This window comes from Dermacentor variabilis, chromosome 2 (assembly GCF_050947875.1).
Source record: "Dermacentor variabilis isolate Ectoservices chromosome 2, ASM5094787v1, whole genome shotgun sequence".
Lineage (NCBI taxonomy): Eukaryota > Metazoa > Arthropoda > Arachnida > Ixodida > Ixodidae > Dermacentor > Dermacentor variabilis.
Window position 1 is genome coordinate 210,376,780 of NC_134569.1, and position 11,871 is coordinate 210,388,650.

An 11,871-nucleotide genomic window follows, 5' to 3' on the forward strand; every position below is an offset into this window, starting at 1 on the left:
TCTGGCAAATAATTTCTCCTTCATTCCTGGCATCAGTAGACGGACCTTCGCTTTTTTCACGCCGGAGTCAGCCCGCTTGAAGGGTCGCGACATGTACTCGACGAGCATTGCAACGCTTACGTTCGGTTTCTGTATGCTACTCTGAGGGCTTGCTCTGTTGGTTCCTTTCTTTCGGCGCTACTGTACGTATCGCGCACCTTCCGTTGAAATTCCTTCCGGGTGGGGAGCGATGGCTGATGGTTTGCGAACCATGTTCGGGCTGAACCTTCAAGCGCGAAATACACGTTCCGTAGCTTTCAGCGCTCATTCCAATCATTGAAATAGGCCACACGATCGTATTCATCGAGTCCGTCTTCCACGTCCTCAATATCGCCGTCATGGAATGCCCATGGTGTGCGTGGTGTGTGGAGGCCTTACCAGCGGCGCAGGAACCTGTCGCGTGCCGTATTTCTCCTGTGTCCGGCTTCCAGTTGTGGCGAACATCATGGGTGGATCGGGAAGGCCGCAGTCCGGAGGCAGTCCTTGGAGCCGGTGGCTTCTGCCGAGGCTGCCCGTTTCTGACGATCTTGCACCGACGTCGGGAGCTTCCAGTTCTTGGAGATCCAAGTTCATGGATGGGTACCAATTTGTCACGAGCAACCCCACGAGAGAATTCGAGGCCGACGCTATGGATCCTTATGTGTCGCTGGTACAACATCTTGTCATCTTCTTCCTCATCAGCGAACATTAAAAATGATGCTTGCTACGTGCCGAATGACTATTTACACGAACTGAGTTAATGTCGCTTGTTTATAGGAATTTGGCAATATTATTCATAATATCGTTTTTATATATATATTGGGATATAGGATGCTACAGTAGTGTACTCCGTAATTCCTGTTGCATTGTACTTAATATTGACAGTTGTAATTAGTTACCGTTTCTAACTGTGTTCTTATTTTTTACCCGTACTGCAAACAATGCTATTCTAAAGTCCGTAACTAAGCTTCACTTCAACACATGCCTCAGTGTACCTGAAAATAAAAAAATTTGACAGCACATTGTAGTGGCAATACCAGAAGAAATTGAAACTAAGTATTTCATACAAGCAGTGACCTATAGCAAATAGAAAGAAATGAAAATATCGAGAACGGTTATAAAGGTAGTGAACCTACGTTTATTTGCCAAAATCCCTGCCAAGACAAAATAATGTGGCGTACTTACACACTACGTTTCACAGGTCAGTTCTCACAACTCAGCCCACCTAGCTAATTCATGTCGACCTCATTTACTAGGCTCATGCATAGCCTCCTATATTTTTTTCAATACCAGCCTAGTGAAGCCATAAACATGTGTCGCCGAGATACCTTCGCCTGTAGTTTGACACAGTTTATGATGGCATGGTTAGGGTAACGTCAGCTAACTTTCATGGCCAATGATCCCACGTCAAGCAGAAAGCGAGGATTGGTCCAGTGTGGCACGGAGCGACAGCAGAACCCAACCAAAGTTGTCCACACTCTAGCAACAACAGGTATGAATGACAACGACGACAGACGGCTGAGTATTGGCTGAGTATGACGCAGCTGCAGTGGATCAATGGCTCCCATGCTTTGCGGAGCGACTGGTCAGGCACTATAAAATATAGGATTCTATGGCTCATGCAAGATACACCGAACGCAATACCATGATATTGGTAACCATAAATGAGACGCATTATCATTCGAGCACACGTCGCATGTGCCACAAAGTGCATGACAAGTACGACCATGGCCAGAATTCTGCAAGTATAAAGAATTTTCAAACCGGCCACAATGGCGACGTACACATATCTCTACAATAAAAAGAAATTACGCAGATCCAAAGCACACGTTTGAATCCATGCGAGTGAATGCTCTACTGAAACGGTAAATAAATTCTACACAACTAAATGCAATGCGCACAGTTTCGCTTATTTTTATCGTATGCAACCTGTAACCTCGTGCAATATTTATGCTTATGCGCAGCACAGGTCTCAACTGTAATATCGTGCAATGTTTATATTTAGGCTCTGCACCGTTCACAAGCTGCGAAAATGCAAAATACAAACGCTAGGTTATGCGGATGCTGCATTTGATGTCTACGCAGCGAAGACACGAGGACGAAGGCGTTGTATGGTGCTTATACAGGGTATCCCATTCATCATGCACCAAGATTGATATATACGCTGATATCATTAGCCGGACAGGTAGTGTTGTTTGCCGTCGCTTGGAGATACTCAACATATTTTTACAGTGCGCCTAATTACATAATTATTCTTAAATAATTATACAGCTTCCAGAATATTAGTTAGATGAAACGTATTCATGAGAAAATCGCACAGCAACTTGAAGAACTCCCGATACAGCTTTCTCATGCTCGACATGTGCTACACAAAAGTTTTTTTGCGAGCATGAAAGAAGCCCGCGAATGCACGCAAAATTGCCGCGCAGCTAGCCGATCGAGGCACTTTGCGCGTATTCACGGGCTTCTTTCACGCTCGGAAAAACACTTTTGTGTAGCCCACATTGAGAAACGGAAAGATGTATCGTAAGTTTTCAAGTTTTCACGTTGCTCTAGAATTTTCTTATTGACACATATCATTTCATTTAATATTTGATAATTTTATTAAATATTTAAGACTGTTCTCAGTTCTCCAAGCGACCGCAAACGACATTGCGTTGGTTCTGTTCAGCTACGTGGCATTTGCATATCTTTAAATCTTGGTCCACGACAGTTGAGACACTCTGTATAATTAAACGTTACCGTCCGTGGTTGCTTAGTGGCTATGGTGTTGGGCTGTAAGCACGAGGTCGCGGGAACGAACCACGGCGGCCGCATTTCGATGGGGGCGAAATGCGAAAACACCCGTGTAATTAGATTTAGGCCCACGTTAAAGAGCCCTAGGCGGTCAAAATTTCCGCACTGTAAACACAAATGAGCCCATATGGGCGTTTTAACAGTTGATATGCCATTTTTTCCCCCTAGCCTAAAATGAGTACTCCCACGAGAAGAAGTAAAATAAGCTAGAACCATTATTATACCCCCGACCCCATTTGAATAGGCATTGCGGTTGTAAAATGGGGGTTTTCAAGGAATAACGGTAGCGTACGGGAAAGTGGGAGTGTTGAAATACACCCATATCTGAGACGAGCCAAATAGAGAAAAGAATAACTCAGCCGTGACAAACAAGGAAGTGAGCCGCAGCGACAATTTCAGTAGGATTATTTCTGCAGTCAGATTCGAAATATCCCGCGCGATGTGTGTCGGCGCTGTTTTTCTGTTCGGAGTAGCCGCGCCTTGGCGCTGCACAGGACGCCGAAAGTCGGAACGGTCGGAACTACGCGCGGAGGAGCACACGCCTTCGGAGCGCGCGCGCGTGCGTTGAAAGCCGCAAAGGAGCAGCCATTGTCAGCGACGGCGTATTCTTCTACCGTGGTTGTTGTTTCTCACAGCTTTGAACCCCCAAGACTCCACGGTAAGTGACTTTGAACGATTATTACACGTTATATGAGTGTGCATGTGTTCAAAGTGAGGAGACGCGCTGATATGACTTATTGAAGGTCTCAGTACAACATGTCGCGACAGGTGGCCGTCCAGAACCATTTTGCACGATCACTGTGTTTCTTCGAGCTTTGTCGTAATCGAGGCGACTTGAGTGCTTAGAGTCAAGCGAGTGTACCTTAAAAAGGGTATTTTACATGATGACAAACTTTGCCGCGTCTTTGTGTGGATGTGAGCATTCGACATGTTCCCCGAAGCGCAAGCCACTACCATAATAGTTACGTGCAGTGCGAGGTGAGCTAAGCTTCGCCGCCTAACCGCGGCCTGAAAAATGTGGCGGCTCGTTAAGGGTTTACTGCGGTGCGCGTGTGTGAGTGTTTGTACAGCGATCATTTGAGCGAGAACCGGCGGCGCTTCTTCGTGCGCGGTATCTGCTAGCTGGCGCGTACGTGGCGCCAATCCCCTAGCTCGTGCGATTGTGTGCAGTAGGTCGCTCACTAAACGCGCATTGTGCAGATTTGCCAGTACGCTCCGTGCTATCGTCTGTGTCTCTTCGCGCCCACATCGCTGATTGTGCAGGCAGTGCGCGACTGCGACGCGTAGCATGTAGAGCCTGCGCCCGTCGACTTTGATCTGCGGGCGTGAAATGTCGGCTGCGCGTTTGTGGTATTAAAAGCGTGTGGTGAGCTTCCAACGGCACTGCGGGTCAACGCCGCGTGAGGTGCCGGTCAGAGTATAAGAACCTCTTTATTGTTAGCGTACTGCTTGGCGGCAACAGGTGTCCTGCTTGGGTTCAGATTACTGGATACGCCGTCACTTGAACGGCGACGGCCGGAGCAGGTGAGTATCAGTGGCGCCGGCACCTCGGCGGCCAGAAAACGATGCCTGTGCCGTGACGAGATATATCAACTTACGCGATAGAATTGCCGGCGATGGCTCATACGGGCGCGTCGCTCCATGGCTGTGTTCTTTGCTGAGGCCGCCACTACGCCTGCCGTGCACCATACTACGATAGATCTATATAGTCGATGCTTGTGCAATGTTGTTATTCAACAGCTGGCGCTGTGCACTGGATACCTGGACTTGTTTAATGTTTAATTACTTTGCTGCTGTGCCATTGCGTATTGGGTACAGATATTCAGTTTTGAATTCTAGGTGCCAAATCAGGATCATATCAGATCATATCATATCAACTCAGGATCATATCACACATTACAGCGTCATCCTATATTGCACGAGTATTATTAACAAAATTTCTGCTGCTGGTGAAAAATTAAGGCAGACCGATCAACCTGTATCTGTGAGAAAAATGTGCTTGAAGTCCACCATTATCTATTATAAAGAGGTACTACCTTGGTGTTTAATGTCAGTAACACTCATAAGTTATGCATCCTTTTGTGTGAAGTAATTTGTCTTAGAAGCCATTCATTGTAAGGGATCAGTAAACATCTCATAGCTTAATTAGTGCATAAGTGCATGATTTGGGCAAAGCTTTTAGTTTGTAAAGAGCAAAGCCATTAAGATATAAAATTTTGGCAAGCTTAGTTTAACAATAAGCTGACCAATATACAAAACCTAATGTAGCAGCAGTTGTTCTCCAAGATAAACTTGCCACCAGATTTTTTGTGTTCTGTGTTATCATTGTAGTGTCAAATATTTCTCTTTTATTTCAGGACTGCGGCTGCGGCCGTTTCATTGCCAGCTGTGAGGATGAAGCAGCTTCATAGCCGGAGATCAGACACCTCTCATCAGTTTCCCTTTTCAGCAATAGAGGCCTTGGTATGCTCTTACCTAGAGTTTACTTTTTTTACCCTGTATGTTTTAAGTGCAATGGCTAGTTTAGTGGCATCACTTAGAGTGATTGGTGTGACACCTGTTCCATGGGACGTATGCAGGTTATGCCATGTAACTTTAGCAAACTTAAAAAAAATATGCAAATGCCACCTAGCTGCAGAGAACCTAGGTAATGTTGTTTCCTGTCTCTTGGAAATACTTGGATTTGCTGCATTTTGCCTAATTACCTAATTAGCCTTGATCAATTAATAAACTTATCAAATATTATAATTAGATAAAGAGTTTCAATTATAAAATTGTAGAGCAACGTGAAAATTTCCCAGTACAGCTTTCTGTGGCTCAATATGTGCTACAAAATGTTTTAGGAGCATGAAAGAAGCCTGAGAATCTCGCAAAGTGCCTTGAGTGTGTGTGACAGCGCCTGTATTGTGTTCTTCCTTCAGTCCTCGTCTTTTGCGCTGTACAATCATGTCGACCTCAAGTGGCCAGTCCTGTGGCAGTTTTGCATATATTTGAGTGCTTGCCCTGTATAGGCATGTGTGTTCGAGTAAGAAAAAAATACTGAAGGAGCCCAAAGTGATGTATTTCAGAACAAGTGTATGATGTAAATTACTATGTAACAATAAAATAAGAAACTGAAACAAGACTTCACAGTAGAGGTATGCAGGTGTGTGCATCAGCATAATGACGAAAACTTTGTGCAAGTTTAGAAAAATATTAATTAGATTGGTTTCTGTCATTCTTCTCTATGACATAATTATTGCAAAAATATGCTCTCTACTATTGCACGACTAAAGATACAGTTCAAATACATCATTTGCTAGCACCTTCACATTCATAGCAACATAGAGAGGAATGGTTAAAAATTTGCTTTGCTTCTCTGACCTTCATTTTAGGTCCTTCTCATGTTTGCTGAGCTTCTTAAAGTATCTTAGACACCTTCCAGGGTTTACAGGCAACTTGAGTACATTATGCCAGATTGTGGGGAACCCGCAGAGGTCGCAGCATCTATAGTGGTGTCCGGTAAATGCAAGTTTCTTGCATGATGCATTATGCTCAGTACCAATTAGATTAAGTTATCATTTTAGCAAAAATCATTGTTTTACAGACATATATCAATGTGTGTCCAAAGAACTGCACTGTTTATAAGAGTTGCTCATTCTCTAAGCGTACTGTCGGTGTTGTAAAATGCATGTTTGTTGGACGGCATAGTGTTTGGCCTTCAGCTGAAGGTAGTAGTGGCCCATTTGCATGCGCATAAAGCTGCAGTAAGCCAAATGTGAAAAGATAAGGGCTAATACTAGCAAAATTTACACGTAAGCAAACTGTTTGATGTGATCCCTAGGAAAGTATGCAAAAATATAATGTGCTTATATGATAAACAGTACCTATGTTTTAGGCGCATGGCTTTCTAGTGCCAGATTCCATAACAGTTCATTATTTAACACTTTAAAACTATTTGCCCTGTTTATGTCTAACTGCTCTAAATTCGAAAATTTTTATTGATTGCACTGTGAAAGTTTTGGCCGTGACTGAAGTCACTGCCAGAATTAAATTTATAGTTATGGCCGTCCTATGTGTGATAACAAAAAACCATTTTGGAACCAGGTGGCTGTTATGCAGTATGCTAAGTGTGTGTATTAGAACAGTCACTTATATTTTCATTGTAACCATGTATCAAGTATGTATGTACACATCTCGAAGCCATAGACTGTGTAATCTTAATTGAAGGTGTTATTGTGTGGAGTAGGTTTTTTTGTAAGCATTGTCTAGAATTTGCGCTACATTAAGGTGTAGTGAAGCTAAGCAAAAAATATTTTTAAGACAAAATGGCTGAAGTACATCCTTAAGTCTTAAGCGCATTTAGACGACTTTACAGCATGTAGTAAAACAAGAATGGAAACTGAGGTGCTTAATTTTTGTTCATTATTACCATATGGCACCAGCATGCGATGAAGACAAAAGAGGGAGAGAAGTGAAGTGCACCAAAGGGCAACCCGCTCCTTATGGGAGCTGCATTCACATCTGCATGATGCATGCAATCTTTGAGTTATAGCAGCAGCTATCCACCTGTTCACTTTGTTGCACATTTGCATTGTTTATGTACTAAGTCTGGCCCTGGAAGTGTTAGGCAGTGCCACTCATGCATTGGTGCTGCATGCAACACATGCTTCTAACCACAGATGTCATGTATTATGTGAACCTAAGTTCTTTTGAATTCATGTAACCCACAAAAGTTCCATTTGAAAGGACGTGCCATACTTGCCACCATTGCCATGAGTAGCACTGGCTGACAGTCACAGGGCAAGATGTTAACCTTGCTCAGCTATTATGGAAAACTATTTTACATACAAATGTGGTAATTAGTATACATGCCAAAAGCCTCACAGAATAAAATTTTTTACCTGCATCTTACAATGATTGTTATTTTGCTTTAACTCAGGATGCCTTTCCACCTGCGTTGCATCCTGTGGCTGACCACTCCAACGATCTTAGCAGAATCGTTACACAGGTGTGTTTTTATTTTATTCTCAGTAGTGATATTTTGTAGTTTACGTTCGATGTAAATGCACAGATCGAATGAAAAACAGCTTAAAAGATGAGCTCACAGGCACTGTATCCAAACGTTTGTTAGGAAGGAAAATCTTTGTTACAAGTTGTCATTATAGCAACACAAGAGAGTGTGCTCGTCAAACCACCAGTTCCTAGCAAGCAACAGCATTATACCATGGAAGACGGCAAAACATCAGGCGAAAACCTGTACTAAACTAGGGACTGCATTAAGACGTTTTGGAGGCTTAAACTATTTATTGGGTTACTCTGTCTAATTGCTTGAACTGAACTGACATGTCCTGCAAAACAGTTTGTATTCACATTTGATACAATCTGCAGCAAAATGTAAACAAAGGGCTGCAATACTCTAAGGGCCTACTATTGAAGTAGCAACCAGTCTTCCCAGTGTACTGCAGCCTCAGGAAAATGATATGTGGTACACTGAATCACATGCACACACAACAAATTTTAATCCATAAGCATCTGTACACTGTGCTTGTGCAGGACTGGGCAACTGGCTGTTTGTTCGTGACTGAAACAACTACGTACTTCAAGACTGTATTGGGTAGCCACCATCTTTTTCAGTCAGTGTAACAGTCCATAAACATATGGATTTCCATGAACATTTTGTCTGCCACGCTTTTCTTTGTTGTTTTTTTGCACTCCTGCTTTGATGGCTGCGAGACACTTCAGGCTGGCTGAAGAGACAGTGGTAGCCTAGTAGCTGGCCTTGCAAAGTTATCTTGATTTTTAAGAGCCAACTTGCTTTGGACAATGTTGAATAACACATCAAAAGGCACGGGAATATTGACAAGGTTAGAATGACTTTGAAAGAAGTTTATGAGAGTTCATTTTTAACTCTGATCTGTCTGCTGAGACCAAATCATGTCAGCTTTTAATGAAGCAATGTTCAGGTTGGAAAACTGCAAGGCTGTGTGGATACTCAATATACTCAAACACCATCGTTGCTTCATATAGCTGAAGTTGCTCCATGACATCAAGGCAGAAGCAAATGACATGGCAAAGGAAAGGTTGGCGGAATAAGGACTCTTGGTGGCAATTATCTAGGTTCAAAGGCTATCGCACTGAGTAAGAAAATGTGTTCCCGATACAGCGTCAACATAGTGTTAATGCTGAACAAACTGGCACCATCTGCTTAGTCCTACACAAGCATGTGCACAGAAAGGGATGCCTGTTGGCCTTGAGGGCCACCACTGCAGGGATCAGCTGCTATCGCTATGACATAGAATGTGACATCAGATAATTATAGTTCACACCTTTGCTGCAGCTCGCTGGCTGGGTAATTGAAGCCTTGATTGTAAGGTTGAAAAGTTGCAATCACAAGGTGGCAATTTAGTTGCCAACTCTTACAGCATGGTTCACTACTCAGTGCTGCAGTGCTGGACATATTCAACCAAGCCTGGTGCGAATTCTCATGACTACCCATGTTCAAGCTGCTGCTGGATACCTAGTTGATAAAGTCACTGAAAATGAAATTTGGTCATCGAAAGAGTCATGAAAACGATGCACACGAGGCTTGTAGCGTGCTCACTTGGTATGGCATCAGTCAAAACACCCTGTGTAGAGATGCTGGCAGAAGTGCAGCAGAAGTGTGGATTGAGGAGACAAAAATATAAGCTGTTCAAGTTCCACATATAACAGACCGATAATAAATCGTCGTTCAGCAAAAACTCTGGCAAAAAGGGCAAGCCGCACTCCCCATGACGAATTCTATGAAAACAGTACTGTTATTGCAGCAAAATTGCCTATAACTCTTTTGTGAAAGATCATGCCAACTGAATAACCAATATAAAAGCATCAAGTTGCTCCAATAAAAGCCTTTGTTACGCTACACACCAGACTGGGATGTAAGGTCTAGGTTGTTTTGTAGCCAAGATGCCCACAAGCAATGCTTAAAACATGCAAACACTTGGAATTAACTGTGATTAAACTGCTGATTAAACTGATTAACACTTCACAGCTGGTACCACAATGTTGTTTTCTATGCCACAGAAAGATTCCAGCACGTGGGGGCCACAATTCTCCTAGAGGCCAATACAGACACAGGGTGCCAGCAAGCATGGACTAAAGATTTTTCCATATGCATTGATGTAGTCTACCAGATTTGGTTTTCTTGGGGGCACAGTCATATTTGGGGTAACAATTTTCTGCCTGAATATTCATCGCAGGGAGCACTGCAGCCAGCTAAAGCGAGTTTCTTGTTCACACCTTGCCACACGTGTAGACTTGGCCCATTTTTCTAGGCACATTTGTTGGATTCAAGAAAGAACACAGAGTAACTTAAGAACTTTATTCCTTCTAGATTTAAGGCGTGGGCCAGGTGTTAACCAGTGTTTAAAAAATTTTACCAAACCGGGAAAGATTCTTTCTTGAAAGTCTTCTCATATCAGCTTGATACAGTCCCTGGCTTAGTATGGGTGCATGTGCAGTGGCTTCTTTTTTGGTCTGTTTAAAAGGTCGTTTTCCTTTTGAGTGTTTCAGTTGCAAGGAAATCACAAATATATTTTCATTTCAGCAACCCTTGTGACATTACAGAATTTCTTTACATATTGCAACCAAGCTTATTTTTTAAACAAATGCCTTTCTTTCAGCATCAAAAAACATCTTAGATGAAACAAGGCAAAAATGGCTGCTTATGCATTTGTACGATATTCCATCTGAGAGGGGTGAAAAGTAATAAAATGTTCTACTTTCATAATTTTTCTACCATGTGTACAAAATTTCTTAATAGGAATGAAGCAAATTCACTTTTTGCACTAGCCTATTACAGAAACAAAAATGACGAACAGCTTTTAAGGGGGCCCTCAGAGGAGCCTAGTCCGCGCGTTTCTTCTTTTCTAGCGCAGCCGTCGCTGCACATGGCTGTGAGTACAGCTGAGCACATCTGCAGCCTGCGCACCCTGTTCTATAGGTGAACTGCTGCGTGTGGAAAGGGTGGACGTGTTGATATGGCGTGGTATTATGTGCACAGTCTTCCCACGTGTTTAGTACTGGGGGTTGCATAATCTGTAGTTTCGGAGATTCATTGAAGTGAGAGACAGACAAAGCGTTCGCCTCCACTGCCAGCACTTTTCATGATGATGTCGTCCCACTGCGCGTGGCAGTATCAAAGAGGACAGAGTGGATGCAAAAGCAAGGCTAGGTTTGCTTCATACTAACTATGCGAAGGTATCGTTGACACACCGTGAAACCATATCTTTGGTCGCAGACTCTCAAATTCAAAATTTTTTTTTCTCATTCAGATTTGATTTTTCTGACTGCGGCCCTTTTCGTGGGAAAACAATCCATTTGCAAATGTACTTATTTGACGAAAAGGTGGAATCACAGTACAACAAACCAAATTGCTGATTTTAGTGGATTCGTTATGTTGGGGTTCCTTTGTACATGCCTCCAGAAAAAGCCGACCATCGTCTGCTCACACTCCGCCGTGCCCGCCCATGTAGGAATAAACTTAATTTTGGTTGGCCACAATGCTTATCGGTGTAGTAGCTGTCATGTGTCCACCCATACATATTTTGTCGGCGACCCGAAAACCTCAAAGGACAACTGTATTTTGCTTATGTGCATTCACTAATCAAATAAGTATGTGTTTGCTATGATCCCCATAATATTGAGTTAGCTGGTATGCTTGAAAATGTTCAAAATATGGCAGTTAGATTGGTAATAGGAAGTCATACTAAAAGGCTTTGTATTACTGATAGTAAGAGTAAGCTGCAGTGGCAGGATTTAAAAGACTAGGAAATCTCTTCAGTTAAAGTTATTTCACAGCATATACTGTTCCAAACATGTAGAGATAGAGAAATTCATATCATGCTATCATCATACCTCACAAGAGAGAGATTAGACTAAACAGGTTTATTAATTTCCTTTTACTTATAGGTGATGCCTCACATTTGTTTTTTCCTTAGACCAAAGTGACTGCAAGGTTTTTCCGCCTGCAAATGTTTGCATAGTTCCCAAAGATAATTCCCTCCCTGCTTTGTCTGCTTGATTTGAATGTAAGTT